The sequence below is a fragment of the Leuciscus leuciscus genome, assembly GCF_965113295.1.
Source record: "Leuciscus leuciscus genome assembly, chromosome: 2".
NCBI classification, from domain to species: domain Eukaryota; kingdom Metazoa; phylum Chordata; class Actinopteri; order Cypriniformes; family Leuciscidae; genus Leuciscus; species Leuciscus leuciscus.
The window spans coordinates 59,585,272-59,595,432 of record NC_138726.1 but is presented as its reverse complement, the minus strand read 5'-3'; the positions used below and the strand labels follow the sequence as shown (position 1 = coordinate 59,595,432).

Below are 10,161 nucleotides of genomic sequence, written 5' to 3'. Positions count from 1 at the left end.
AGGGATTGCCGCTTTCCGGTTACACCTGTGGCGTTTACTCTTGCTGCTGTCTGGTTTGGTTTTATTTATTGAGGGTGTAATATTACCATTTGCTACATGTGGAACTAACATTCATTAGGATCTGTAACCAGTGCACCAAACCGTCCGTGGCTCTGTGAACATGTGATGGAAATTGTGTGTTGTTGTTTGTTTAGATCTTTGTGTACCAATTGTGAGTGTTTGTTAAATGATTACCATCATTTGTTTGCTTATACTGGGACAATTTCTAATTGTGGTTTGTTGTAATTATTATTACTTTCAAGTTTGTGTATTAATTTTCTTATTTCTTTTCAGGAGCTGGGGTCCCACGGGTAGAGGGTCTCTTTTGGTGGTGGTGTTTCTTCGAGTGTTTGCCGTGTGACACTGTTGAAGTGCTTGATGGTGTGACCTGAGTGCACTATGGTGTGTGAGTGTGCTTTGGTAAATTAAACTTAGTGACTGCGTCTCCCGTGGTGTACCTCAGCCCTGTCAATTTGTGTTTTTTTGTCAACTGTATTAATGTTTTGTGTATATGTCGTTTGTTGACCTTGTGTCAGTATATTCTTCTTAGTTCCAGATGTTATTTTATGAAATGGTTGTCTTTTAATGTGATTTGTCTTTTTGCTATAAATTAAATTGTAATAAATCTTTTGTATTTTTGATACCCATGTCTCTGCCTACCTTTACTAGAGAAAGTGAACCTGAGTGACCTAATGATGATAATCTGAGTGTTGTCCATATTTCCCGGGGCGAAACTCCCCGGGTGGCGTAGTCGTAAATCTTTCTACCTGTAATACCGCTCTATCGCCACATTTAGAAGAGAATTAAGGTGCTGGCAATCGATTAAAATTAACTAGATTAATCACACATTTTTTCTCTGATTAATCGCAATTAAAAACACTTACGTTTTTTAACACACACACACACACACACACACACACACACACACACACACACACACACACACACACACACACACAAATGTCTGTGCTTCACTATACTTGCACTCGCAACTCCAATTAACTTACTGCAAACTGTACATTACAGAGCACACAAACAACACCTAAACACACACATTCTCACCATTAACACTGGACCAACCGTTCTGCAGTTCTGACTGGAGCTCTTGTGTTCTGCACTGAACGATTGCGATGAAACTGGAGAAGCTCAAAAACACCAGCTCTGCCTTGAGAGATACAGCTCGAAACAGAGGAACTCTGTGCTTTACGGTGAGATGGTGTCATGATTGAGCTGACAACTTGATGATGAACTCAGATTCCCTTTTATTTAACATTCGCAGTTGTCGAACAAACTCGCAGTCGTGTCTCTGTCTCCGTACTGTACTGACTGAACTATCTGTAGTTATTTAAAGTAAGAGACAGCCGCTGCATTTTAATCATGATCTAACTTAATTAGTGCTATGCATTTCCACACGGATGACATTTTGATTGCAATGCAGTTTGTGCAAGTCCAGAACTGAGATCAGCTAAGATATAAAAAACACAGACAGTGACTGACTGCTCACCAACCCGGAGGGCTCGTGTTCTCTCCACTCAACCTGAGGCATTCCTACACTTCCCTCCGGTGACGAGAAATAAATAAAAACTGCAGGAACGGAATAACGAAAAATTGTAGAAACCGTGATTTTTGTTATAGATATGTAGAATAGGCTACAATAGACAGCCTACTATAGGGCAGAGTCTGAAACCTCGTTTGCATGTTTGCTCTGCCTACTGTAAACCTGTATGAACCTGTTAGGGGGCGGGAGAGCGGAGCAGGAAGAGAAGAGAAGGAAGAGAAGAGAAAGAAGATACTAAAAGTGTGCTGTGTGTTTTCTAGCTTCATTTTGGCGAACTTTAAAAGAAAAGTTCATCTTTTTCTTTTGTTTGTTTTACGTAAATGTCTTAAAGCTAAATTGTATAGATATGTCCCGTGCATGATAAGTGTAATTTAGTTTTTATGGTCTCGCTGTTAAGCACAAGCTCTGTTTCAACATGTGGACTTAAAGATAGAGTTTCTCCAGTTTCATCACAATCGTTTATTAGGGCGCAAAATACAAGCCTCGATCAGGACTGCAGAAAGGTTGGTCTAGTGTTAATGGTGAGAATGTGTGTGTTTGTGTGTGTGCTCTGTAATGTACAGTTTGCAGTAAGTTGTAATGAAGTTGCGAGTGCAAGTAGTGACGCACAGACAGGGGGCGTGGCCATCATTTCAGACGTGATGTAGGCTATAAGAGGACAGAATGTCAAGCTTAATACCAGTTTTATCTTATTGACACGTTTTATTTTGAATTGGATCTTTTCTTGCTTCTATTCTTGCTTGCTTCTCTGATTGTTCTATTGAATTAATGTAAAAATGGCAGAGTTAATCAGGTTTCCTCATGGTTGGATATACTAGACTGTACTCTGCGTCTGCACTATCCGTTGACATGCTAATGGCTGTTAATGTTTGAAAACCTGAATTCAACATTAATAATCACCATCTTTATTCTACTGTGAAGGGTTTTGACAACATCCCAACCACTAGGCCTATCTGTGAAAATAAAAGGCATTACAAACAAGTTACAAAAATACAATGAAAAATAACAGATAGCTAACTTTAATGTCCAAAGCTTGCTGATTAGTCATCAAGAGAAATATGACTCTTGCCACTGCTTTACTTAATCGTAAAAAAAAATGTGTCCGAAGCGAAGCCGAACTCAGAAACACTGAACGGATCAAATAACTTAGCAATAACAAATTCTATGCGAAATACTAACATTTTAAATATCCCCCAGCTTAATTCTTGACCCATAAATGGCACAAAATCTCATAAACGCATTTAATGAATGGCCACACTCTTCTTAATTTTGTCATTTGATTATCAAAAAATGTGAGATTTAGTCAGTCAAGGTTAATTGATCTCAGTTTGTGTCTCTAAAAAAACAACAACAACAACAAAAAAACATTGTTAAATATCTAAGCTTTTTCGCTATTCATTTAAACCTAGGCTAATTGAGTGAAATCAAGTTTAATTTATATAGTGTTGTTATCATAAATTAAAATATTAGCTAAATATGTGTATACAGGGGCAACTCAATATATCTTCATAGGCCGATAAGTCAATACATTTCAGATGAATCTTTCACTGATATTCTGCTTTGTCTGTCATTGGTTATTCAATTATTCTAATAACATTTTCAAAACAAATTTAAATAGAATAGTTTATTTAGTATTTTAAATTAATGATACTTAAATATATATATATATATATATATATATATATATATATATATATATATATATATATATATATATATATATATTGTAAGGAATATGAATTAGCTCAAATGATTATAGGGAATCAAAATTATGAATCGGGTTGATTCATCTATATTCTTACAATATTAATAAATTATTGAAGCTGAAATTTAGACCCATTCGTATACATCAATATTCAATTACAATGAATTATAATTTAATCATTAATATACCAAAAGGTCCCTCTTTCAGATCAATTAATCAGAATATTTTTTAAGGGAAATTAATGTATTAATTAAACAGTTGTTTGTCCCGCAAACTGGTCGTAAAATTAATTCCATCAACTTCTCAACAAAATTATCTACATAATTAAAGTCACCGCTTTCAAAACGAATTAACATGAAATTCAAACAATAAATGTTGCAGTGAGGTTATTAATGTGGCTTGTGACAGATCGCTGTATTCCTGCTGATTTTACTACTTAGTAGAAAGTATGAAGGAACATTAGTGTATGATAGGGCCCATACTGTTTATCACTCAAAATAAAATAAAATAAATAGATTTAAAAAATCTACCGCATTTACAAGACATATTATCTGGAAATTAATATATCCTAATAAATCCTGAATATCCAGATTTAGTTATACACAAATACTAATACATAATAGATGTGTTTAAATTTCGATTATTATTATTAGAAAAACTTGACCAAAAAATAGATAGACCATTTAAAAGGTCCATTTGATTATTAAGATATTAATTGATAAGATATCTGTTTAGAGTTGACTGTTATTCAGACATAAACTCTCTGATAAATATATCTGTTTAATGTCAAATTTCTCTTCTGACATGTTTTGCCAGACTTTAAGAAGCTGAAACACCGATGCCAAATCTGAGCCACATTGACACTCCACTGATGAGTTCAGCTCAACTTCTACACACTATCTGGGTAAGGTCATAGTTATTAACATTATAGAAATATGACCAGGGCCGTCGCTAGTTGGGTGAAAGGTGGTGACAATTAAAATCCAGCAGTTAGACTATATAGGCCCCTGTTGTATGAATAGTTCAAATATTTATATTAGTTGAATGCCTGGGATTTAAATGAAAACCACAAAAACATGCAATTTGGTTAAACATTTTTTCCAAATATTCTCTTACCTCCCTAAAAATGGTTTAGTCCGATCTAAAGTATTTATTAATTATTCAGTCAGTGACAAACATCAGATGGACCCAATAAGATTGTAAGTCCCACCCCAGCTCGTGAACAGAACCAATCAGAGTTGAGTTGGCAGTGCCTGAAGTTAACGATGAACTTGGTGGAAGAGCAGGAGACTGACTGACTGAAAAATGTCGGGGAAAAGAAAACATAAATCAGGGTACCAGAAACGCTATGAAAGGAAGGAGAGTGAGGCCAGGAGAGTTGTTGTATCCCAGTCGATCGAGACGTTCTTAAAGACAGGTTGTATTGTTATTTCGCTGGGAATAAGTAAACTACCGTCTATAGCCTGCCGGGTACAGTCACTCATCATTATCGGTGCGCTCCACAATCCACCGAATGATTACGTGTTCAAAATCCCTGTCTTTTACACTATTGTAAATAGAGTCACGACGCATTGCATTATGCACCGGACCTCCCGACTGATGATGTATTTATTACATCAAGAAAACACGAATACAACACACTGCACTTGAATGAATAAATTAGTCTTATTTAATAATATACCGGTATGCAGTTCCATATTATCTTTATTAAAAAATGTAAAAAAAATATATTTTCTTTTTTAAATTTTATTGCATTCTTGTCAATTTCTAAATGTTTACTTTTTGATTTATGAATTATAACACACTAATGAAAAAAAAAAACGAAAAAAAAAACATTATTTTGCTGTTACTTTTTTTAAAATAGGTTTTATTATTATTTTACAATTTCTTGCTTTTTGTTAGTTTTTATTAGTTGTAATTTTTATATAAACGTTTAACTTTTAAAATAAAGGTTTTACAACAACATCACCATCTCCTGTTATATGTGGGCCTCCATGCTCATCTGCTGTACAGTAGGCTATATGATATTGGTGGAGGGTGGTGGGGGTCCACATCAATATTTAGATACTGAGGGTTTGTGAGTTGAAAATCTAATTAAAAATGAAACGTCACATACATGGTTAACGCAAGAGTACAGCTGTTTACAGCAGAGGAAAAATGACATTATATGCAAGCTTTATTTGTTACAGGCTGATTTGGCTTTATGTCTTGGTTTATTTGTGTAAAATGGTGCATAAGTGAGCGTTTAATGAATATAAGATTGTCAATAAGATTGTCTACTCTCACATCAACACAACACGAGTCGTGGCTCTCTCATAAACACGTCATATATCTATGTTTAAGGAAAGATATTTCGTCAATAATTTTGTTGTTGTTTTGTGTTTTTTTTACGATTGCTTCTTAAAGGGTTAGTTCGCCCATTTAAGACATGAAGTTGTATGCAATCCTTACCAGCACTATAGTGCATACACACTGACCCACTCTGTGGTCACCTCCTCCCTGGTCAGAGTTCTGGCCGCTGGAAGTTTTTCAAGAAAGTATTCCCGGTTAGTTTCCGGGGCCTCAAAACTGTGCGTTTTTACGTGAAAAAATTATATGCGTTTCAAAGCTTGATTAATTTACATCACAAAAAACACTCCAGACAAAATTCATACCTCAGTTTTAATCGGCACTATTTTCTTTCCATTTCTATCAATCCGCGCTGCTGTCAACGTCAACAGTGCGCACGTTCCGATCAGCTGTTGATAGCGCGACTCGCTGACAAACATGTCTGACTACGAAACTTCTGATGTAGAAACCAATTTTAGCACAATGTCAGACGGAACAGATGATGATTAAAGTAATTTTAGCACAACGCTAAAGGGATACCTTTATGAACCGGAGTATACCGATGCCGAACTTCAGCAGATGGAGATAGAACGGGAAGAGAGAGAGCGAGAGGACAGAGATGAAGTTGTCCAAGTTGATGCTGGGCCCACAGCTGTAGCAAGAGCCAGGATGAACGACAAATGGTGGTGCACTTGTTCAAATTGTCAAGTTATGCCAACAGAAGCTATTGCTGCCACGAACTCATGCCACAGATGCAAAACCCATCGATTGACGAGGAGGCCAACTGCATTACAGGTCTGTCTGCATTACATCCAAATAGTTTTCTCAGCAAATTGTACCTATATCCCTATACTGTTTTTATATTAGACCTCTTTTCACGTGATTTCCACTGGAGTCTAAACATCAGCTTGTTTACTGTATAGTTTAGACTTGGGATCATAAAGTTAGTAAATATAGAGCTTACCCGTGGTACTGGTACAGCAAAACTCTTTAAAATCTTTTTTTTTTCTTTTTTTTTTCTCCTTGGTTGGGGATGTAATCGTCTTCGCTGAAGTGAGCACTGCACACACGAAAATCCTTGATTCTGGATATTTTAGCTCCCGCAGAGTAGCCGATGGCAACCAGCCAAAGCTGTCTCATAGCTATATCCGAAACAGGAAAACGATGGAATCTGAACAGTGATCCCAGGCACATTCTTGTGGTCACAACCTGGGAATTTACAAGTTCGCACCATTGTTAATTTTCTACCTTTTACGTCGTTGTCATTCGATTATGTAAACACTATGGAACAGCTGATCGGAACGTGTGCACTTATGACGTTGACAGCAGCGCGGATTGATAGAAATGGAAAGAAAATAGTGCCGATTAAAAACTGAGGTATGAATTTTGTCTGGCGTGTTTTTTGTGATGTAAATTAATCAAGCTTTGAAACGCATATAATTTTTTCACGTAAAAATGCACAGTTTTGAGGCCCCGGAAACTAACCGGGACTACTTTCTTGAAAAACTTCCAGCGGCCAGAACTCTGACCAGGGAGGAGGTGACCACAGAGTGGGTCAGTGTGTATGCACTATAGTGCTGGTAAGGATTGCATACAACTTCATGTCTTAAATGGGCGAACTAACCCTTTAAACCCTCAGTATAGCAGCATCCAGCAATAGACGACTGGATTGACTGTACGATGGTCTTACTAGTCGCTTAAATCTGCAGTGTGGATCTAGCTAGTCCTGTCATGATACACAACTCTTGTGTTCTTTAATCACAGCAACAATGTCTTCACCCAGACGCCGGCGCCGGCGCGACAGCATGGAGTACCCGCCTAACATGCTGTGAGAGATTGCTCTTATTGTTTAAATATGTTTTATGTTCATGATATCTATGGGTTTTCACTTGATATGAAGGACCAGAATAATTATCTGAGTGTTTAACATAATTTTGATAATGAGGCAATGTTTAAAAAAATCATAATAATAAAAGCCTGTGTGGTCTCAAACTAAAGAAATGTTTTCATCGATACATATAAGCTAATATACACAATAACCATAAATGCACTAACTTGTATTACGAGATGTACAGAATATATATAAAAATCCCTGATGTTTCTGCTTTGTTTTCCTTTTAGATCTGATGTTATTCATCTCCAAGAGGAATTCAAGAGACTCCATGAGGAAATTTCTCCAGAATTCAACAAGCATTTTGAGAAAATTAGGGGTCTCATCAATGAGTTTAAAAGTGGTCTCAGACTTGCTATTTTTGTCCTTGGAGGAGCAATGATAGCTGGAGGGATTGGGGTGGTGTTTTCAGCATTATCTTTCATTTTAGATAATGAAGAAGTTTCTGACATGTTTGCTGGATCAGGGGCAGCTGTGGCTGTAGTCGCTGCATTATGTGCTGCTTTCGGGATATACAAGAAAACACAGCAGAAGAAGAACTTAAAACGAACCACTGAAGAGGAACGCAAGGGATTTCAGGATAAAATTAACCTTATTATTGACATGTTGGAAAAAAACTGTCAACGCACTGAGGAAATGCTCAGAGATCTTTCGCTATCAGAGCACAAAGCCCAGGTTTTGAGTGAACATCTCGCCTCCTGCTTCAGAAAAACACAGCTCTTTCAGGAACATGACAGTAAAGTGGGAGACCGGATGTCTAAATTTGGGCTTTTGTCTGGAAACCTTTCAGAAATGATCGCCAAGGTTAGTTCTGTGCCTGACATCCTCAAAGAGATTATAGAGGACAACAAGAGGCTGAAGGACAAACCTGCAAAACACACACATGAACAAATATATCAAATGGAGTTTAAGGAGAAAACAGAAAAATTCATTAATGATATGCAGAAAGGAATTTTCCAGTTGAGAAAATCAGTGAAAGAACTCAACCAAATATTAGACAGAATATAGAATATTTTCAGTTCAAGCTGACAAAATTAAACTTACTGTATCTTATTATCAATATTACTGTAACTGGATCCACCTGGAAGAGAACAACATAACTAGCCAACAATATCACATTTCATTGAATCATTTCATCATTTCATTGTCCTACAACGACTAATGGTAACATTGTTAAAAGTTAGAAATATATATCTTTCAAAGTCATTTTTATTTTTGATAAAGAAAATCATACTTTGTTAAATGCAGAGATTCAGGAGTAAGACTATGTTTTTGCTTGCATTACTGATCAAAAGAACTGCATGTTGTCATTTTGTATATATTATGTACTTCATATGTAGCACTTTTAATACAAAACATGCAATAAAATGTACACACAAAACTGTATTTGAATTAAAAAAATGCATAAAGTAATTGTCTTTAACGCTTTAATGTCCTCACTTTTCTTTCTTTCTTACTTTTTTGAAGAACTAAATCACTTTATTTGTAAAGGTATAGTCTGAAAGATCACTGGTGTCCATTTGAACAGGATTGTTTTATATACATTGTAGTATCTGCCATATCTTAATTTGTGTACCTTTACTATAAATATCATTGAACCATTCGGTTGAGCATAAAAAAAAAGAAAAAAAGAAAGAGGTATTTTTAAAAACATCTATTTTATAGTAAAAACTGATATCAGCCACTGTCTAAAAACACATTAATAAACATTAACTAAAACATTGATTAGTACATCAAAAATTACAAAAACTTTTCTGTGAGGTTTAGTGTTAGAGTGATTAGCTATTGTAGTGTAGGAAATATAAGATGACTACGCCACCTCCTTTTTTAAAGCAGGAGGAACCCTCCACACATCACAATACTTGATTCTACACTCTCAGAAATAGGGGTACAGTGGGAGTCCATTTCTGTCCCCCAAGGTAAAATATACACTAACGTACCCCATGGGGCTTATTATTGGACCTCAAGGTACATATATGTTCCCCAGCATTAAAAGGTAGCCTACATATATGTACCGTTTCTTTTAAAGGTTAAGGTACAATATCAAGAGACAGCCTCTGCTAAGCCAAAACTTTTTTTTTAGTTGTTGTTTAAAGGTTTTAATGATACCTTAATTATTTAAGGCAGATTTTAACTTATCACTATATTTTAGTTGCCTTGAAATAAAGGAAATAAAAGTTTTGTAAGTCAATTTGCTGATATTAAATCATTATAATACAATTATCCAACTGATGAAATTATGATATTATATTGATTATGTAAATGAAGAACAACACACATAAACACACAAATTGTGGGGTTGTTTGTGTGATAGACTACAGGCTCTGTACTAAATGTAACATTTATTTATTTATTAAACACTAAATATTACATTTAAATAACAATTTATAATTTATAAATAACCAGCTTTTCAAAATAATGTGCAATTTTAAGTTTTGTGCTAAAAAGTGCAAAACTACGGAGCCCCCCTAGTCCCACTTTGGCAAAAAAAAAATATTATAACTATCTTGTGGCCTCAAGATAGTAACTCGTGGCCTCAAGATAATAACTCGTGGCCTCAAGATAGTATCTCGTGGCCTCAAGATACTAACTCGTGGCCTCAAGATAGTAACTCGTGGCCTCAAGATAGTAACTCGTGGC

General features: G+C 35.6%; 1 long non-coding RNA gene across 1 annotated transcript; it reads left to right on the top strand.

Moving 5' to 3' along the window:
* Window positions 1-1,623: 1,623 nt before the first annotated feature.
* On the top strand, window positions 1,624-8,934 carry LOC309492547. Its single transcript, XR_014203566.1, has 4 exons — window positions 1,624-2,100; window positions 4,119-4,206; window positions 7,395-7,458; window positions 7,752-8,934. It is a non-coding gene; the product is annotated as an uncharacterized lncRNA (long non-coding RNA).
* The last annotated feature ends 1,227 nt before the right edge of the window (window positions 8,935-10,161 follow it).